Genomic DNA, 23,004 nt, shown 5'->3' on the forward strand with positions numbered 1-23,004 from the left:
AGGAGGTGAGAAGGTCTCTGGTGCTGGACTTTGCTCTTGTAGGACTTCTGGTCGAAGCTCTGGGATGTGCGGTTGGTTCTTAGGACCTGTCCGGAGACTGACTTCACTGGTGAATAGACTGGGGAGTCTGTGATGAAGTTGTTGCTGTACTGACAGTGCGACTTCAAACATCTGAGTCTACTCGTTGGCCGAGGGCACACTTATTATATTTTGGTTTTCCAGTCTCGATGTTTGGTATCCTTGTGTACTCTCTCGTATAAGTGAACCAAATTGGTCCTTGATAAAAGCAGCCAATGGGCGTGTCACACATCGGAATCTACCGTGATTTCAGGGCTCTGGCAGAGAGTAAATTGCTATCCATCTGCCTGATCGCTAGACCGTGAGATTTTGCTTTTCTTTCGTGGCCGCTATCGATTCAACTGTGCCGCCTTGCTTCTCCGCAGCACACATCTCGTCAGCTTACAAGTTACATCGCAGCACGAAGTAAAGAGGGTAATGTACTGCTACTCTGGCATTTTCAGGGCGTAAAGATCTCCATCGCCACTTGCTCTCAGCGGCACCTACATAGAGAAAAATCTGTAGTTTGAACAATCAAAGTCTGCTCAGCGTCAGATCAATTCGCATTGCGTTATCCACATTTTTAAGGCCAGAGTACTTGATCACTTCTGCCACCCTCGATGCTCGTCCATTGTGGTCTTAAGCCATCTGTTAGTTGTCTACGGTATTTAATCAATTACTTACTGAGCATAGTTTATGTCTGTCTTTGTTTTGGGAAACTAAATGTTGCTAGTAAACTAAATTTTGCGTACTTTCTCAGTCAATTTATATAACAGCCCCATAGGGTTAACTTTCAAAATCCCAACGGGGACGGGATTTTTGCAGGAGGGCAAAAGATTGTTTTCACTTTATATTCTGTTGGTATTTTGCCTGTCTGCTCTGAAATATTATCAATACATGGTAGACAGGAAGTCGTTTTAAGGCCTTCTTCCTCTTCTTTACTCTGTCGCTTGTAGGTTTGCAGCGCTCTCTCCACTCGCTGGGACGAATACCCATTCTTCAGAAACATAGTATTCAGGTGCTGCAGCTCCGTTTGCAGACTGTCGGCGTTAGATATGACGTGGGCTCGTTGAATCAATGACTTCAGAACACGCATCGTTTGTGCCGAATGGTGGCAATAGCGGCTTGCAAGTAAAGGTCTATATAAGTGGGCTTTCTATATACAGAATGACCAAGTGTGCCGTCGCTCGTACGTCGCACCAAGATGTCTAAAACAGGCAAGCAACCATCTTTCTCCAACTCCATAGCAAATTTTATGTTTTTGTTTAAGGAGTTCAGATGTTGTAGTAACTCTCACAGACGATGCAGACCATGGGGCCAAACTATAGAAGTATCGTCAACATATCGCCAAAATACTGTTGTTTTAAAATTGCCTGAGGCGAGTGCTCGCTCCTCACAATCTTCCATAAGAAGATTAGCCACCAAGGGAGACAAAGGACTCCCCATGACGACATCGTCTGATTGCTGATAAAACTCATTGCTAAATAAAAAATATGCCATTGAGAAGCAGTGAGACTAGAAGAGGTACATTTGTAAAAAGTGAAACCACATCACAACATACCAACAAGGCACTACTTTGCAGTCACAATAATATAATATTTAATAATTCTTTGTGTGATGCGGACATTTTCTTACCATTGTTTTGAGTAAGGACGCAACGGACTTTGCTAAGTCGTACGTGCCTCCTGTAATATTACTTACAATTGAAGGTAATGGCACATTATCCTTGTGGGTTTTAGGCAGTACCTACAGCCTTGATGGATGTGGACTATTTGATTTCAGTCCCTTTATCACCTCCTTTGGTAAGGAACTGTAAGTCAGAAGTTCTGCTGTTTTCTGCACCACTCGGGTAGTAGGATCCTTACCGATTTTGCGATATGTTGAGGATTTTAGTAAAACATTGATCTTATTATTATAGTCCTCCAGTAGCATTACCTTTGTCCGATTTAAGTACCACTGTCTCCGGGTCTGCTCGCAAGTTCCGGAGGACTGCCTTCTCCTTAGGCGAGATGTTGCTCTTCAGCAGTGTAGCTTTTGTCAACACACGACAAGTCTCCCGACGCACTTGCTCAGCTTCATCTGTAGCAAGGTGGCGCACAGCTTCTTCGATGGAATTGACGAAGTTCAATAAAGGTGGTGAAACAGGTGTAAGAGCAAAACTAAGACCTCTTGCTAACTCAGACGGATCGTCGAGTAGGATCTTCCTCCAGATCTGTGTCGGTGGATCGAACTTGGCAGTTGGCCTCGTCGTAGCCAGGTCATGGCTCCAGTTTGCTTTGGCCCATGTCACACCATCCACCCAGTCCCAAGACAACTTAGACAGTCTGTCTACCTGTTCTAAATGCATATAATACATGTCCTTTAATACAGAACCCAGTTCATGCTGATTGAGATGAATCCTTTCCCTCACTAATGCCAAGCTTGCTTTACGTTTGATATTATTTGCAGCGGCGCTATTAATAATATGCACAATTTTTGCAAACTTTGGAATAACACCATCGTTTCCGCAACTTAATAAAAATATCAGTGAGCTCAGTAGCCTCACAGGTTTTTCACGTAATTATTCGAATCTTCGAATACACTGCATGAGTTCCTCCTCGTAGAGTGCTTGATGTGAGATTTAAAACGTTCCCAGCGTGCATATTGTTCCACAACATTTCGGGAGAACTGCCCGATATCTGCAACGTTCTGCCACAATATTTTGGCGCAGAGTCTTCTGGCCATCATCAGGTGATACTGGCGAATCGAACGCTCAACGCCAAGTGAATCCACCACGCATGTGCCGAAGGGTCTTTAATACTAGAGTTCCAAGTGCGTTTTTGCCAGTATCATCTGGGGATGGCCAGAAGACGATGCGCCGAAATATTGTGACAGAACGTTGCAGACATCCGGCAGTTCTCCCGAAATGGTGTGGAACAATATGTACGCCGGGAAAGCTTTGGATTCCATTGTGTTAACAGAATTTGCTGTTCCATTTGACAGAAAAGCCTGCGAAGTACCAATGCGTGTAGCGCCAGTTTCAGAGATGGAGTCCTATTTTTTAGTCAGTAAAGAACTAATTGTTAACTTACTCCCACTAAGATTCTCGGGAACCAGTCCTATTAAAGTTATATCAGTCTACTGACGGCCTAATTGTTTCCTAGTAACAAAATGTTGCTTCAAAAAAGGCGAAATTTTAAATTTCAACAATCTCGATTTCCTCCGACTTTGCTATGTGTTACGTCCTCCTGACGTTACATCCATTTCGCCAGTCAGTTCCCTCTCAAACAGCAGCTAGCCTCCTATCGCAGGCCGTGGGAAAAGCTAAGAAAACTGTTTTTTGACGGACATCATCTTTATGCCAGTGACTGTTATAAGTTTTCATTACACTATTGTAATTTTGGCATTTGCTATGCCCACTCCATATGGATTTCCACCCCTCTCTCCCACAACCAGTTCCTCCAAATCCTGGAACGTCATGCATTCTGCCTCACCTATCGCATCCGTCTCCCATTCCCCACGCAGATCCTATACAGCTTGATTCCCTTCCTGCACCTCCTCCTTTTCCTCAAACGGATATGGATCCTTTACACGTCCTGCAAGCTTGATACTCCTCATCCACTGGTCTCTTCCATCCTCTCCCACCCCACTCCACTGCCACGCCTGTACCCTTGTATCCCAACTGCTCTCCATCTGCACACTCTCCATACCCTTGCCCAAGGTGGCTTCCGGCAACTCCCCCTCCCTGCTGATGTCCTCCTTCCTTCCATACACCCCTCCTATCAGATCTAATACTCCCCTTCCTCTCCCCCTTCCCCCTTTCCTCCAGGGATCCCTCTCTCTTCTTTCTCACTATTCTTTCTTCCTCCCCTCCCCTCTCCCACTTTTCTCTCTCCCCCCCCTCCCTGGGCTTCCACACCACACTCTACCCTGTCCCCTCCACTCTCCCTTCTTTCCTCCCACTGGCTTCTTCCCCCTCCTTCCCCCCTCCCTGTCCCTACACCCAGTGGCAGCCCCCCCCCCCCAAATTGATCAAGTGTGTTCCGTGTTTTTTCTGCCAGAGATCATCAACAGTGTTTAGGACAGTGTTTTCTTCATTTCTGTGTGTCAGTGTTATCTTCGGTGTGCCCCTTCATTCGAGTGTAAAACTGATTACCATCATTTGTACGCACTGTAGACATTGTTTCTGAAACCAGTGTGTTCCGACGAACGCCTTCATCACTATTCTTGTGTGTGTCTTCTGTTTTTAACCTTCATGTATTTCTGTTTCTATGTCTCCATGTGTGCTATATGTTTTTTCTGCTGGTCGAAGAGTGGCCTATGTACGCTGCTGCCAGCCCACCTTCGTATAATGGGAAAATACAATAAGGAAAAACAAAAGGAAATACAAATGGGTCAGCTTTCAATACAGTGACATGGCTTAAAGGCATAATATGTAAGTAACATGCCGGCCGCGGTGGTCTCGCGGTTCTAGGCGCTCAGTCCGGAACCGCGCGACTGCTACGGTCGCAGGTTCGAATCCTGCCTCGGGCATGGATGTGTGTGATGTCCTTAGGTTGGTTAGGTTTAATTAGTTCTAAGTTCTAGGGGACTGATGACCAAAGATGTTAAGTCCCATAGTGCTCAGAGTCATTTGAACCATTTTTTGTAAGTAACATGGCTGCATAGTTGAAAGTCTCGTATAATTGGCACAATGTCGAGGTACACAATGAATGTGTAAAATAATTTTTTAAGCATTCTGTATTTTTCAGCAGCACTTGATAATGGCCTAAGGCCGAAATTGCAATAGTGTAATAAAAACGTATAACAGCCACTGCTGTAAAGATGATGTCCTTGAAAAAATTTTTATGACTGTGAATCCCAGTTACAACAAGTTAAAAAAACTGTACTCGAGGATATCTGCCAACTTTCAGGTATCTTCAGAACCTATAACAAGTCAGAGTTTTCTGCCGATTATTTTGACAGCTGAGAGATGATTATCAGGTCAAAGTCCTTTTCTTAGTGTGGCCCAGATGCCTACCTCTTGCTGGCAGGGTTCTGTCATCCAGAACATATGCTTTAAGCTTGTCTGTCCTAAATGAGTATGTGCAACAAACTGCTGAGTAGGCCAGGTGCCATTATCACGGTAACCGAGGAAACTTCCCCAAGACAATACCAAGGTAGCTTCTACATACCCATACCCCCCACTAACAGTTCTATGAAGGCCCATTTCCATCTCCCAAAAGGGGTTCAATTTCGACGTACTAGACATGCTACTCTCCTGTCCCTTACACTCAGCGTATCTCAGTTCTGACGCTCACTCGGAAAGGCAATCGAAAAAAGCCAGCACTGTGTTAAATTAAAAACTGTAAAAAAAGGAAAAGGAAATGAAGTCAGAACATAAAACCACTATTATCTCTTGAACAATCTCATCTGTTACAGCATCTGACGCTATCTCAACTCGAATACTGTCGAATTATTTTCTCAAATATGAATGGAAGGTTGTACAGAGTTTCAGGGAGAGCATAAGGGAACAATTGACTGGAATGGGGGAAAGAAATACAGTAGCAGAAGAATGGGTAGCTTTGAGGAATGAAATAGTGAAGACAGCAGAGGATCAAGTAGGTAAAAGGACGAGGGCTGGGAGAAATCCTTGGGTAACAGAAGAGATACTGAATTTAATTGATGAAAGGTGAAAATACAAAAATGCAGAAGTGAAGCAGGCAAAAATGAAATACAAACGTCTCAAAAATGAGATCGACAGGAAGTGCAAAATGGCTAAGCAAGGATGGCTAGAGGACAAATGAATGGATGTAGAGGCTTATCTCACTAGGGGTAAGATAGGTACTGCCTACAGGAAAATTAAAGAGACCTTTGGAGAAAAGAGAACCAGTTGCATGAATATCAAGAGCTGAGATGGAAACCCAGTTCTAAGCAAAGAAAGGAAAGCAGAAAGGTGGAAGGAATATATAGAGGGTCTATACAGGTGCGATGTTCTTGAGGACAATATTATGGAAATGGAAGAGGATGTAGATGAAGATGAAATGGGAGATAAGATGCTGCGTGAACAGTTTTACAGAGCACAGAGAGACCTAAGTTGAAACAAGGCCCCTGGAGTAGACAACATTCCATTAGAACTACTGACAGCCTTGGGAGAGCCAGGCCTCACAAAACTCTACCTTCAGGTAAGCAAGATGTTTGAGACACACGAAATTCGCTCAGCCTTCGACATAAATATAGTAATTCCAATCCCAAAGAAAGCAGGTGTTGACAGATGTGAAAATTACCGAACTATCAGTATAATAAGTCACAGTTGCAAAATACTAACGCGAATTCTTTACAGACGAATGGAAAAACTGGTAGAAGCTTACCTCGGGGAAGATCAGTTTGGATTCCGTAAAAATACTGGAACATGTGAGGCAATACTGACCCTACGATTTATCTTAGAAGAAGGATTAAGGAAAGGCAAACCTACGTTTCTAGCATTTGTAGACTTAGAGAAAGCTTTTCACAATGTTGACTGGAATACTCTCTTTCAAATTCTGAAGGTGGCAGGGGTAAAATACAGGGAGCGAAAGACTATTTACAATTTGTACAGAAACCAGATGGCAGTTATAAGAGTCGAGGGACATGAAAGGGAAGCAGTGGTTGGGAAGGGAGTGAGACAGTGTTGTAGCCTCTCCCCGATCCTATTCAATCTGTATATTGAGCAAGTAGTAAAGGAAACAAAAGAAAAATTCGGAGTAGGTATTAAAATCACTGGAGAAGAAATAAAAACTTTGAGGTTTGCCGATGACATTGTAATTCTGTCAGAGACAGCAAAGGACTTGGAAGAGCAGTTGAACGGAATGGAGAGTGTCTTGAAAGGAGGATATAAGATGAACATCAACAAAAGCGAAACGAGGATAATGGACTGTAGATGAATGAAATCGGGTGATACTGAGGGCATTAGATTTGGAAATGAGACACTTAAAGTAGTAAAGGAGTTTTGCTATTTGGGGAGCAAAATAACTGATGATGGTCGAAGTAGAGAAGATATAAATGTAGACTGGCAATGGCAAGGAAAGCGTTTCTGAAGAAGAGAAATTTGTTAACATCGAGTATAGATTTAAGTGTCAGGAAGTCGTTTCTGAAAGTATTTGTATGGAGTGTAGCCATGTATGGAAGTGAAACATGGACGATAAATAGTTTGGACAAGAAGAGAATAGAAGCTTTCGAAATGTGGTCTACAGAAGAATGTTGAAGATTAGATGGGTAGACCACATAACTAATGATTAAGTATTGAATAGAATTGGGGAGAAGAGGAGTATGTGGCACAACTTGACAAAAAGAAGGGACCGGTTAATAGGACATGTTCTGAGGCATCAAGGGTTCACAAATTTAGCATTGGAGGGCAGCGTGGAGGGTAAAAATCGTAGAGGGAGACCAAGAGATGAATACGCTAAGAAGATTCGAAGGATGTGGGTTGCAGTAAGTACTGGGAGATGAAGAAGCTTGCACATTACAGGGTAGCATGGAGAGCTGCATCAAACCAGTCTCAGGACTGAAGACCACAACAACAATTTCCTACAATAATATTTACAAAATCTAGATACCATATACTACTCATAGAAGGGATAGTCACATTAGGTTGTAGCAACATAGGGCTTAATGTCTACAACGTTTCTCAAGCCTCATTGTTTTTTAGTTTCTGAGTACACCAGATAATAAGCATTGTTATGGCAAACATTTTTCACGAGAAAGGGACCGTGGTAAATGAACTTAAATTTGGCAATCTCATAATTAATTTCGCTGTGGTGTTGTACAATGTGGACATCCCATACTGTAGCGACTGGACACTTCTCCTGTCTGATGGAATAGTTGCCATAATCTGGAGATCATACTTTGTGGCACACGGAGGGCCTGTGCTACGACCTGCTGTGTTTGACCAGCCTCCAGTAGCCCTAGAATCCACCCCTCATAACGTGGTCATTGTATTGAGGTACTGTCAACACACAGTCACCATTAGCACGTCTGAAAACGTCTGCACACTTGCTCGCTGCAGCGTACTCTGACATGCACCAACACACCTCTGCGTATGGAGACTGCTGCCAGTGCCACTGTGCGACGACCGCAGGTCAAATGCGCCGCATGGTCATACCCCGAGGTGATTTAAACGCGCAGACCGCCCACCAGCATTGTCCTTAAGTTATGAGCATAACCTTAGTTTCGAAACAGTGATTATGTGCACAGTGTGAGAATAGATTAACTTTGTATTTAAAATTGTATTTAACTACAATGATATCCGCAAATCGAGAAACAATAACGAAAAGGTGTCAACCCAATGATATGTGGAACTTTAAAGAAAATCACCCAATTTTAAAATCAGATTAAAAGCTAGATAAATAAGAAACAGCACACGAAGTTCTTTCAAATGTACAGAATAGACTTGTGAGTTTGGTGTAGAAAAAGTTGTTTATGTTGTTGTGTTATGCTAGTAATTACTATGAGGCAGATCTTACAGTACTTTTTATAAAGCTACTGCCATAGTGATAAGAATAAGGTAAGAAATAGGCCGAGAAGCAATAATCTATCAAAAGACCTCCCAACATTATTTCTCTTCACACTTCTGTAACGATAGTTTTAAATGAAAAAATGAATGACGGTCCTTGGGCCAACATAAACATAAGCCATATCTCACGCAAACACCTCATCCGTCAAAGGCATTTATTCCGTAAATATTTAATGGACCTGTAATAAATTATAACATAGCGTTAATAGGGCATTAAAATATTTTTGGTATCATTTTCCAAACACATCGCGGTCAAGTTCTGTACTGATCCTTAGTTCGTTGACTGTCTTACATAACGTTACACATTCTTCTGCGTACGGTTCTCAGTATGAACTTTCTACTGACTACATGATGGGCATACTTGGTTAAAATTCCTTAGAATGAAAAGCAACTGTCAGAGGAATTTGTAGACCACTCGAAGACGCCAAACGAAGTGACGCCAACTAATGAGGCACAGACACTGCTTTCTATAGGAGAATGTCCAATATCACCATCCTCCAGCATACGGTTTTTCGTGTCTACAATAAATCACATCGAGGTAATACGAGAGCGTATCTAATCAAACAGACCGGCCATTAACGTTTCCTTAATCTTTAACCCAGCTGATGTGTTCACAATTAATTTGTGGTTGGCGAAGCATTTAGACTTGCACTAGGAGACTGAACGGCCCTATATGGAGCCCCTCGGTCATAAACTGCAGTACAATCATTTCATTCTCAGCCCTGACCTGGCATTATTTGAAGTAGCCTTCTCACTCACAGGATTCAGTTTTGTCTGACTGAAGTATGGTCAGTTTAGACTCAGTTGGTAATTTTTGTTCAGAGTTGCTAGCTTTCGCAAAAACTGATTTATATTTTCCTTATTGCTATTTATTGTGATATTTTCCTATTTGAAGAGAACGTCAGTATTCCGTTTCATATGTCTGGCAAACTATTGAGAAGGTGTACTTTATAATTGCAGCTTGTTCTCAGAATTGTGTAACTATATTTTTGGGAGATCTGAGTATCTGAGAATGATAACTAGTTAATGTGAAAACCGGCCAACGTATGAGTCGACTGAGAATCCAGAAGCGGATCGCGTCTTACTCAGGGAGTCAGAAAACAGAACTCTCGATGTGTTTTTGCAAGGAATTCCTGCGGAGTTTTCGCGAAGAGAACGACTGAAAAATCCGGAGGAATTTGCTACGGCCTTACGTGTTGCCACGCATTTGCAGAAAATAAATATTGCTACATGAATACTTAATGATAAGAAAACTTTTGCTTCTGAAATTAAGGCGCAACACAATGAACCGCAATGTTTCAGATGTGTTCGTTGTAGCCACAAGACCAGCGAGTGTGGGAATATGAATCAGGGTAAGGGAAACAAGAAACAGAATCCGTTAAACATAAAGGGGGAGGGGGGTGGGTGGGTATGTCGTCCGTCGAATAACATATACAGTAAGACGTAGTATTGCAAATAATAATGCAGAGACGTATTACTGTTTGATGGGCTTTGTAATTGGTAAGAAGCGTAAATTTTTAGCCGATACTGGTGCATATGTGTCGTGATTAGTCTGGACTTCGTGAGTAGGAGACGACTAGGCACTCCAAGGTATAAATTACGTGAAGTGAGATATAATGATTTGGTGTTATCGGGGATAACAAAGCTTGTTTTTAGGCTTTACACAGTATAGTTTCATGAGCATATTGAAGCGTTTGTAATGGATCCGTGATCCCACGAACATAGATGCTAGTATGCGACGCCCAGGTCGATAGTAGACATGAGTAGATTGTCGAGCGCTGCAGAAGGCAGTGTTGCACTGCAGTGCGTCGAGTGACAAGTAGTGCTGGAAAGATGGGCAAGAATGGTGGTCGAGTGAGTTGTAAACGGTAACATTCACCGGAGTATGATGAGTGAGCACGTCCCCCTGATCGTCGTGGGGTTGACCCTCACTAATACCGATTTGCGAGTGATATGAAACAGAAAGTGACAAGTGCCGAATTACGTGTTTCGCGTCAACCGCGTCGGCCAGCAGCAACCATGGATTGCAGTGTGGATTGTTGTGAATGTTAACCATCAGCATTGCGTGTGACGAAGTACTGAAAATCAGCAACCAATAAGAGATATAACCGTAATTAGATGTGTAGGCGAAGGTGGCAACTGCCTCGTAATTTGTGTGTTCGTAGAAAATACAATACAGTTTGTACATCGCAACCTTTGTGGTCCTTGATAATTGGCAAACTTTCAATCATTCCAAAATTCAGTTACAAAACAGCTGCACTCGGTTGAAATACCCCCGAAACCACAACAGAAAAACCGATAGCCTTTCATCCATTAAGTAGACGGTCATATAATCATAATAATTAACTGTTTGGCGGCTTCGGTAAATTACACAAAATTCAATAAAGGAATTTAAACGGGGGTGTTTCACGTTGCCAACTACTGGACAAGGGTATTCCGAGATTATCGGACATGAATTCCTGGATAGAAATAAAGCAAAAATTAATCTTTCATAGCGCACAGTTGAACTTGGTGGGGATTTGTTTCCGATGAGTCCACCGGCTGTAAACGACAGCTACCAAGTGAACTGCTTACATGTATATTAAAGATAATTATGCATGACAGTGCACCTCCTGGCAAAGGAAATTTGCTTTGTGTATCTGTAGGTACCGACTTGCTGCAACAGAGAATTTTTGTCTTTGAATCACTGCAGACAAATGGAGCACTACATGAAATGCATTGTTTTATACGAAGGAGCGTTCCGTGCGTAACCAACGTTAATGGAGAACTGACATATCGGTAAGCTTTGATAACATTGGGACAAATGGAGTGGATCTCCCAGAAGTATAAACAATACCGGGTTTAGAGATACTTGAAGATGAGTAGATCCATCGGTCTAAACGTGATCGGAGTATCAAACAAACTGTCAGTGTATCTGTACTACATGCCAACGTTTATCACTTGAAACACTGTGAATGGTAAGCCATGAAAAGTTTGTTGTAAAAAAATTCAGATTTATCCATTACAGATGGTCCAGTATTACCAATTCCCACCAACCAGCAATGCATACCAACAGGCGATAATCCACCAGTCTACAGAGAATAGCGAAACATCCTCAGCCACTAGCAAACGAATTTATATATCAACAATTAAGTTAAAATATTATCGAGCACAGTGATAGCCTGCGGTCAGCAAATATTGTAATTGTACCAAAATTTCAGTTGACAGTAGCCGGAAACTTTGATTTTGTTGTGACTACTGTTACTTGAACGCACAAACCATGACGTTTGCATACCCGATCCCAAACATCACGGATACATTGCACAACCCAGGAAGCAGAAAATAATTTTCAACGATTGATCTTAGAAAAGGTTATCTCCAATGTGAAATGTTTGCTGAAGACAGAACTAAAACAGCGTTCACAACGACTTCGGTTCATTTCCAGTATCGAGCTATGCCGTTTGGATAGAAAACTGCTCCTGCTACATTCCAACGCATATTAGATGGATTACTTGATGCATGAAAACCAAGAATCTGAATAGTCTATCTTCACGATGTAATTACCTATTCGAGAACTAAAGAAGGTCATGTTAAACGTTTTGGATGGGGTAGGCCTATTTAGTAGATTGAGGGCAGCACACTTAGTTTAGAGAAATGCCGTTTTGCTCAAAAACAAGTAAGTCATCATGGACGGCGGAATGAAGACGGATGCTTGATTTACTTCCGCCATATCTAACTTTCCGACACCACAAACTACTAAGTTACAGTCGTTTACTGGATACCGCGCTTAGGTCGTAAGTTCATGAATGGATTCGCTGAAATTGCCCATTCGGTAACTAAGTTGATATGACAAGATGTTTGTATCCAGTGGACAACACAGTGTCGAGAAGTATTCGAGAAGCTCAAGGAGATATTTATATCAGGTTCTATGCTAATATTCCCTAACTTTGAACAGTACTTCATACTTGCGTGATGCTTCCAATAACGCTCTGGGCTGTGTTTAAAGTCAGAATATTGGTGGGAAATAACACTCAGTGGCATATGCCTCCAGGAAATTGTGTATGGCTCAAACTAATTAACTAATTATTCGACAACTGTAAAAGAAACGTTAGCAGTTATTTACGAAACAAATTATTTTCGTTGCTATTTGTACGGTCGGATATTCAAGGTGATTACAGCCCACGCCCCTTTTAAATGATGATTAGGGTTGAGAACCATCACACCGATTAACGACATGGGCGTTAAAATTAAGTGAATTCGACTATGAAGTAATTTTTATTTATCGTGGGCCTGTAGTGTTGTATATGTCTTGTAAGGAATTTATATATTGAAACAAATTAAACTGCTATAATGTTTTTATTTGGCTGTTTGATAGCTGTTAGCTGATTTAGAGCCCTATGGTCATTTTCAAGCTATCTGCAGAAAATTCAATCTTGAAAGAAACGGTTTTGTACATTTTCTTTATTTGAAAACTGCGTTACAATTTTGAATCACTTACATCCTTAGCACATCGTTATTGCTGGTGCTGTCGAAATGTTAATACAGGTGCAGGTGTATGTGTGGTGTCACTGCCAGACACCCCACTTGCTAGGTGGTAGCCTTTAAATCGGCCACGGTCCATTAGTATACGTCGAACCCGCATGTCGCCTCTGTCAGTGATTGCAGACCGAGCGCCACCACACGGCAGGTCTAGAGAGACTTACTAGCACTCGCCCCAGTTGTACAGCCGACGTTCATAGCAATGGTTCACTGACAATTACGCTCTCATTTACCGAGACGATAGTTAGCATAGCCTTCAGCTACGTCATTTGCTACGACCTAGCAAGGCGCCGTATTCAATTGATATTTATATTGCGAAGCATGTATCATCAAGAGCGATGTTCTACAATTATGGATTAAGGTTAAGTATTCAAGCCACTACGTTCTTTATTTATTAGACTCAACTCCTTTGTTTGTTCCAGACCTCACGCCAGTCTGCGTGAGCGTAAACGCGTGTATTTCGGCCTCCTCTAGCTACACAGTGTTGGCTCTTCTGCCAACACTACATTGGCGACGAGGATGGGATTTAGCGTTCGTATTGTCCTCATTTACTTGTCATGGCTTCGCCACAATCTCCAGATGTACTGTCCGAATTTTATCGCTTGCAGACTCAGCAGATGCAGGCGTTATTGGATGCCCTTGGACAGCTCGTCCAGTGTCAACGTGCAATGCAAAACGATGCGGCCGCCGCCGCTCCACCGCTACCGCAGCCACAACACGCAGTTGCATCACCTTTTCGCCCTTTTGATGCGGCACTCGAAAGCTGGACGGAGTGGTCACGCCAATTTGGATTCCATCTCGCCGCCTACAGAATTCAAGGTAACGAGCGGCAGCCTTTTTTGTTAGCATCCGTCGGGGTGCACACGTACCGAGTGATAGTGAAATTATTTCCCCGACGCGACGTAGCAACTCTATCCTACGACGAAATTTTGTCTGCATTAGATGCATATTTCAAAGAATCTGTCAATGTAGTTGCAAAAAGGTATACTTGCTTTCGTACCAAACGTACGGCCGGTCAAACTCATCGGGAGTGGGTTGCAACTTTGCAAGGCCTTACTAGGGATTGTGCTTTTGAGGGTGAATGTGGACTCCCTTATTCAGATACTATGGTGCATGATGCTATTGCACAGAACGTTTCTGATGTTCGTATAAGGGAACAGATTTTGAAACTAGTCAATCCCTTCCTTCAACAAGTGATGGACATATTGGATCGGCAAGACACACTTGACTTTGCTCAGGAATCATTTGAAACTTCGCCAGCTGTGTGTCACATTAACCGGCACGCCGGGCGAGCTGCACGGAACAGTAAACAGCCCTCGCGCTCGTCCGTGCAGCTGCCGCCAAGCTCTCCGCTACGTTTGCCGCGCCAGCAAGCAAATGCAGTGCTGAAGTCATGCCCACGGTGTGCAACTAGACATTCGCGTGACAATTGCCCGTCACGTCAAGCTATTTGCGTTTTCTGTAATAAAAAAGGACATGTTCAGAGTGTTTGCTAGAAGAAGCTCAGATCGGACACTCCCAACCATTCCAGGCCCTTTGCTTCGCGCCGGAATCTAACCACGAATACACAGGCTCGTGAACCTTCGCCCATGGAAATTCATGTAGTTCATTCCACTCCGCCCAGAGCCACTCTCTCTAACAGTGACTGTGTTCGTCCCACAAAAAGAGTGCGTCGACGACGCCGGAAATCACGTCAATTAGCAAGTGATTCTGTACCAGTGTCAGTTCGCGTTGCACGAGACAGTCGCTCTTGTCGTCAGCAGGACAATAAACTTTCAGTAGATTTGGACTTTCATGGCAAGGTCATACCGTTTCAGCTTGATACCGGAGCTGCAGTTTCACTAATCAATAAAGACACGTACAAACAACTGGGCACACCTCCGTTGTGTGCCACATATGTTAAGTTAAATAGTTATTCCGGTCAGAATATCCCTGTGTTATGACAGTGCAGCCTTCTTGCAACATACAAGGGTCAAACAAAACTTGTGTCATTTTACGTACTTCGTTCTTCTTCTGCAGTGACCTTGATTGGTTTAGATTTATTTCAGTTGTTTAACTTGTCTATAGCCAATCAGGTCCTATCAGTGAACCAGACTGTGCCTTCAGCCAGTGTTTCTTGTCTATGTGAAGAATTTGCTGACATTTTCGCCCCGGGCCTTGGTTGCGCTATGAACTATGAAGCACATTTGGAACAGAAAGTCAACGTGCAACCGAAATTTTTCAGAGCGCGCACTGTCCCCCACGCATTGCGTGATGAGGTCGCAAGAACATTACACGATTTGGAATCACAAGGTGTGATTGAACGTGTGCAGGCTTCTCTCTGGGCATCACCCTTAGTAATTTTGCCAAAACCTTCCAGAAAATTGAGACTTTGTGTGGACTTCAAGGCAACGGTGAATCCACACATAGTGATTGCAACTTATACTTTATCCCGCCCGGTAGATCTTTTTGACAAACTGTGCCCGGGTAAATATTTTTCGAAGTTGGACCTCGCAGATGCGTACTTGTAAATACTGGTGGACGAAGAATCCCTGCGCATTTTGGTGGTTAACACGCGTCTTGGTTTGTATAGATTTAAAAGACTGCTATTCGGGTGTGCATCCGCCCCTGCATTGTTTCAGCAATATCTACAAACTGTTTGTGCGTCGGTCCCTACTGCTGCAAACTATCTGGACGATACTGTGATCTCTGGACAGACAGAAGAAGAACATTTAGCCAATCTCAGAACATTATTTCAGGTCTTGCGGCAAAATGGTCTTCGCTTGCGGAAGGACAAATGTGTGTTTTTTGCTCGTGACTTACCCTATCTGGGACATGTAATCAATGCCCAAGGCATACATCCCAGTCCCGAGCACCTCCGTGCCATACAAGACTTGCCTTCGCCGCAGAATTTGACGCAGCTACAGAGTGTGCAGAGAAAAATGAATTACTATAAGAACTATGTTCCCCATGCCTCTTCCATTTCAGCTCCGCTTCATCGCTTACGCCGTAAAGGTGTTCCGTTCGTCTGGACGACGGAATGCGACCGCGCCTTTCGCAGGTTGAAATCGGCGTTGCTTTCACATACTTGCCTCACGGCATTCGATCCCCAGAAACTCTTTTGTTGATGGTAGATGCATCGGATTTCGGGATCGGTGCTGTGCTTGCGCATAAAGATGGATCGCATGATCGCCCTATTGCCTTTGCGTCCAAATTGCTCTCGTCTGCGCAAAGAAAATTATTCACAGATTGAGAAAGAAGCTTTGGATCTCGTGTTTGGTGTTACTAAGTTTCATGATTTCTTGTATGGTCGTCACTTTACCATCATCACAGACCACAAACCTTTGACATCGCTTTTTCATCCGTACAAGCCTGTACCTCCACGTTTGCCTGTTGCTGAGGATAGAGCATTCGATCCTTCCGAACTTGCTTGCATGTTTATTGATGCGGAAACCGATGACGTGGTCGAATCGTTTCCGATTGATTTTCGTCGTGTAGCTACTGCCACAGCTGCTGACCCTGTCCTTGCTAGCGTTTTGCGTTTTATTGCTACGCAATGGCCGTTGTCAAAGTCACGGATCGAGGATCCATTGGTTCGCCGATTTTTTGCTCACAAGGAGAGACTTTTTGTTCGACGTGGTGTTTTACTGTTGCGTTCTGATAATGATCAATCCAGGGTCGCGGTCCCACGTTCGTTACAGTCCTCTGTCTTACGGCTTCTCCACCAAGGACATTGGGGTATAGTGCGAACGAAACAACTTGATCGTCAGCACTGTACTTGGTTCGGAATCGATGCTGCGATTACGAATATGTGCTCTTCTTGTATGGCGTGTGCTGAACAACAATCCGCACCACCGCGGAAATTCATTGCATGGCCAAACGCCACTTCCCCTTGGCAACGCTTACACATCGATTTTACTGGTCCCCTCTGGAATGCTCGATGGTTGGTTGTGGTCGATTCCTTCAGTAATTTTCCTTTTGTTGTACGGATGTCTTCCACGACGTCGTCTGCCACCATCCAAGCGTTATCCACTATCTTTTGCATTGAAGGTCTTCCATAGACTATTGTCTCCGACAATGGCCCACAATTCATGTCCGCAGAATTACAGTCATTCTGCAAGGCCAATGGTATTCAACATCTGACGTCCGCGCCGTTTTCGCCTCAGTCCAATGGTGCCGCTGAACGATTGGTCCGGACTTTCAAGTCCCAGATGTTGAAGCTGAAAGAGTCGCATTCTCGGGAGGACACGTTATTGCACTTCTTGTCCTCGTATCGCTCTCAGCCCCGAGATGGTCTCTCGCCGGCTGAGTTGCTCCACGGTCGTCCTCATCGAACCTTGATGTCTTTCCTACGTCCGCCGCATCAGGTTCCTGTGCAGCGGCAGCCACCTGCTTTTGCTCTAGGCGACGTTGTGTACTATCGCAACTATCGAGGTTCACGGCGTTGGCTCGCAGGGCGCATTCTTCGCTGCCTCGGCCGCGCTATGTATCTGGTTTTGGGGGCCTCTGGTGAGGTGCGTCGGCATCTCAATCGGCTGCGCCTCTGTCGTCGCACGGGTTCTGCCGCTCCCCGTCTGCTTTCAGCGATGGTGTCGTCCGGTCAGCGCCCTGGGGACCCATCTACTGGCTCGCCTCATCCCCAGGTGTTACCGACGCTGCCTTCCATTTTGCCCCATGGCGACGCGCCGCCGCCGGTCCTCCCGCCGGCACCGCCCGCAGTGGATGCGTCGCTGCAGCCGCCAAGCGCCTCCCTGGGTCACGCGCCGCCGATCGCTTCCCGTGACCAGCTGTCCTCCGACATGGCACTCTTGCCCGCTTCGGACCGGATGTCGTCTTCCCCGTCGGGTACCCCGACGCAATGGAGGTCGACCCTTCGGCCCATCCTCTCTCTATGGGCGCATACACCGCATGTTGGCGTGCACCCTGGACTAGGTTTTCAGGCGTTTCCTAGCTCCCCTCTGACCAAATGGCCGGGTGAGGGTGGCACAGCCTCGCCTGTTGTTAGGCTCCCAACCTCGTCGCATACGTCAACATGGGGTCCTCCCCACGGCGGGCGGAAGCCTTATAAGACAACCGTTCCCTGATTTCCGGGGGAGGAATGTGGTGTCACTGCCAGACACCACACTTGCTAGGTGGTAGCCTTTAAATCGGCCGCGGTCCATTAGTATACGTCGGACCCGCGTGTCGCCACTGTCAGTGATTGCAGACCGAGCGCCACCACACGGCAGGTCTAGAGAGACTTACTAGCACTCGCCCAGTTGTACAGCCAACGTTCATAGCAATGGTTCACTGACAATTACGCTCTCATTTGCCGAGACGATAGTTAGCATAGCCTTCAGCTACGTCATTTGCTACGACCTAGCAAGGCGCCATATTCAATTGATATTTATATTGAGAAGCATGTATCATCAAGAGCGATGTTCTACAATTATGGATTAAAGTTAAGTATTCAAGCCACTACATTCTTTATTTATTAGACTCAACTCCTTTAATTGTTCCAGACCTCACGCCAGTCTGCGTGAGCTTAAATGCGTGTATTTCGGCCTCCTCTAGTAACATGGTGTTGGCTCTTCTGCCAACACTACAGTATGAACCTTCAGTTTAAGCATTTACTGCACACTGTTTTTGAGATGGTCCATTATTGCTGGAGACAGTAGGAAAGTACTTTATTTATTTTCGAACAATTTATTTAGTGAAGGATTTTGAGAGATAGTATATTTATCACATACTCTGACATGCTTGGGGCCACACCACACAGATTACAAACCTGTAAACTATTCCTAAATAATGCACTACAAATAACTCGTAAATTACAGAAATACAGACATGTAAACCACTCCTAAATAGAGCAGCACAGTGATGTGCAGACACGAAATCAATATGTAAACTGTCCATATAACGCATAGCACAGCCTACAGACCCACCTGACAACAATGCATGCAGGCACCATCTGCCACCACACCATCCACTGGACCGCACACGAGGCTAACACATATGTTCCCAGAAGTCGGGATGCAGCGTCACCAACGCTAAGTGATTCACACATGCCTGGAAGCATGCAGCAGTGCCACACCTTTCATACTTGACACCTGACGAATTACTTTCGAAAAATGTGATCTCCTAGGCACCGTCTCTGATGCGAGCAGACAGCAGAGACGACCTATTTGCAGAGCACAGATTCTCCAAGGGCATGCGCATGATGATCCCATCTAAAAGACTCCCCAAACACACTTGCTAATCATCGACTATTGAAATCATGCACTGCACATCTGTTCACAAAATAGGGCAACAAACATCCAAAACACCTTATAAATCCTCAAACCATAATGCATATCTAATGCTCACAGCATTTAAACTGCCGGAATAATCCAGTGCACAAACCCTCAGTACATGTAAAAAATGCTTCCGAGCTATCATCAAGCGCAACTATCACAGATCCTCAATGTGCCCCGCAGGGCCAGCCACTACAAGACAGTGCAGAGGCACTGCTGATGGCATGTGAAAGTTTTTTGACTGTTATACTGATTTACATGTCTATCTATAGAAATAAGTGCCAGGTAATTCTCTGCCATCCATGCATGTGTGATCGCCACAGTCGGTGTATGAACACTCTCACTCTCCTTGCAGTCCAGCAAAGACCTAATTGCCAAGAGACTCACCCTCACAGACACTGTAGAAATTGTTTCCAGAATAGCACAGTGTTCATTGCTCCTCCCAATCCAAATGGATATTGCTAACTGCGTCTAGCATGCACAAGTATAAGAATGGCTAAATGTTCGTCCTCCTCTCAAAATACGTCTCAGAAACGTTAAACGTTCAAACCACTAAAAAGAATGTGCACTCATGTGAAAAGACCATTAATCATAAAAGTATTGTTGATTTTTGGAAAGAGCTCACTCTCTAAGCACAAATGGGGGAAATCAGAACAATTATGCAAACATAATTCAAAGCACTGTCATACAGAAGAGAAAAGTGTTCCGAATTTTCTGTATCCTACAGCTACAGTTCTGGAGATATCCTAATGGCCCGGTGCTGGATGAGTGATAGGATCCCCATTAGAATTGGATGGTCTGCTTCAACTTGTCTTTTAACACTTGCTTTATCAGAACTTTCTGTACATACATTACCTCCATCCTTGTTCGAATCAGTTTTTAGACACTCCTACATCCCAGCACAAAGGATGTCTTGTTAATTAATATAGCATTATGATTTTATTTTGTACAGATCACCATATTGCTCCAAAAATTAAGCAATGCAAAGTGCCCCTACAAATCGTCAAATACGGAAAGACTCTTACTCAATCGCACTGCTCTTCCACTAAGAACAGGAGCTTAAATACAAGAGCGCAAAACTGATCTCCAACCGTGTCGATGTAGTAAACATACAATGTGTATCCTGTGCCATACAAAATCATCCCTTTTACATCATTCATACACACACCATGAAGACAGGCAGCAACTTATATACTCCTTGCAGCACTAAATATTTCTCTGTGAGATTCAGTGCTCATCAACTCCCGATGGGTGACTAGAGCACCCTCAGTTGACCGAAGTCACTCTCAGAACTGTTCTACAAATTAGGACTCGTTCCCCTTCGGCACCAACGCGTTAGTGTTTCTGATCCAGATCTGCCTGCTTGCTTGCCTTTCTACATCCATGTCCAGATTCTGGGATTACAAGAACACATGTATTTTTGCATGGTTTGCCATGATATTACTCTATTTTCGCGGTACTTCTCGAAATCAAGCACACAGCAGTTCCTAACCGATCACTTGCGCAACATAATTCCGAAGATATAGACTGAAAATTATTTCTCTACAAACTCGAAACTTTAGCGCTTATCTCGTCTGTAAAGACCTTTACCTGAGAACTCAAAACAAGTAGAGGGAACTCATACTTCCACTCGCGAATACCGATGTCTGTCATGTAACAGATTCCTAATCATCCCTATAATTTACTAGTTCAACTAATGTGTTTCTCATGTCTAGAGAACCAGCAAATTTGTCTTTCACCTGCTAGATGCACACACCATAATCCTTATTCCCTCAACTAAACAAAGGCGCGAAATGTGCAGAAGCAGTCAACTGAACAATTACATGGGAGGGAATAATGGTCCAATGCAAACACATGTCCCTATTCATTGTTCTCAAATTTGCGACAATCACGAAAGCTGCCCAACACATATTAAGAATTAGTTCGCTATTCTGCCCTCTAGAGGATGACAAAGTTAACTCGGCTACATTACTGCATTCCAACAGGTCATTGCATTCAGACGGCTCCTGCCGTTAACAGGAAACGTGAATCTTTCCCGCATAGGTCACCGGCACTGCAGGCCAAGCAGGCATAAACAGAATGGTCCTATGAAATCGTTCACATATATATTGTATCCCTGTACTTGCAACTAAATGTTACCATTGCTGTGTCAGTTGAATGACACTTGAGAGTGTGCAGAGTATCGGAAATACACCCTGCTGACGGCTGTGGCCCTGGAAATAGAAATATCGGTACCCATTCTTATGACCTCACATACTCTTCCCTTGCTGTCACAGTACTCCACGTCATATCCATACATTTTCTATGCACATGGCGGAACCCAAACACATACTTTATAAGCCGGATGCTCAAATGTGAAACTTCAATGTACTCCTTACTACTAAGTGTAATACTTCGTCAATAACTGGTCGCTGGCGATATGAATAAATACTGAGATAAAATCAACCGTTGGTGGGCATGCCTTATAAGGTTTTCTTGCAAGTGCTACCACCATGTCTTAGAAAGAGAGGTTTAATCGTCTTAAAAAACGCCAGCAACTATTGTATGTTACTGTAACAAACAATCGGTCTCGGTTCTACAGGTGCATACAAGTATCCATGTTGAAAGCAATATCCACTTTACAAACTGAGGTACGACATTACCTATGAATGAGGTGGATCTTTGTCCAGACAAATACGTTGACAGCGATCGCTGGTGTATATAGTATCAGACCAACAGTGCGCTTAAACATCACTGATAGTGTAACCGTGTCATAAAATTACCCAACTCAGAAAGTGATCTGGCTGAGAAATGTGGTATGAAACTGATATTTGAGAATCCCAAACGCCAACGCAGCTGGATATTTCCACAGTATTTGTAACACATTCTGTCTTGATTCCATGTCAGAGGTTTGGTGATATATTCACTGGGCTATAGGTGATGGTTGATTGAGAAGGATCACAAACTGTAGATGGTATGCTGATTGAGGTCATGAGAAATGTAGACAAACTTTTCAGATCTATAATGCTACGCTACCTGCTAGAAATACTGTCTGGGATTTGGAATCAAGCCTTTCCATTCAACCACATACCTTCATTCGACCATATGGAGAAGTCATTTAATGATTACAGCCACAAGTGAATCATATTTGTGGCACTCTCATATCTCGAAACGATACACCTTTCTTGAACCTGTCTGCTACAGTAAAATTTCCTTTGTCATTTCATTCAGTACCTACGTATCCTGCGCCTGCTCCCATTTCTGCAGTTTTGCACATCTGATTGTTCCTATTTAAGGCGCAACTAAGTAGAAGTCGAATAAAGCCATGTCCACCGCCTCATGCAACCCGCGTACAAACACAGCCACCTGAGTTAGTGTGACGGGACTGTGTTTTGACCATTCGGTGTAAATGGGCGCTTTGTGGCACATCCCAAAAATAGATACAGACACTACAGATTCAAGTCCATTCACATCCATCGTCCCAACATTCTACCTTCGTTATTCTGCACCATCCATCAGAGAAAAATGATGGACTATAAAAGTTCAACTAACTTCATCCGATAGAGGTCTACATAAGATTTTTAACACGTATCTCTCCTCCCATATATCGAAACCAAATACCACATGTGTTCAGGCAAAGAGCACATGTGATGATCCTATCAAATATTCAGGTATTCATCAACTGCACAG

This window comes from Schistocerca nitens, chromosome 4 (assembly GCF_023898315.1).
Source record: "Schistocerca nitens isolate TAMUIC-IGC-003100 chromosome 4, iqSchNite1.1, whole genome shotgun sequence".
NCBI lineage: Eukaryota > Metazoa > Arthropoda > Insecta > Orthoptera > Acrididae > Schistocerca > Schistocerca nitens.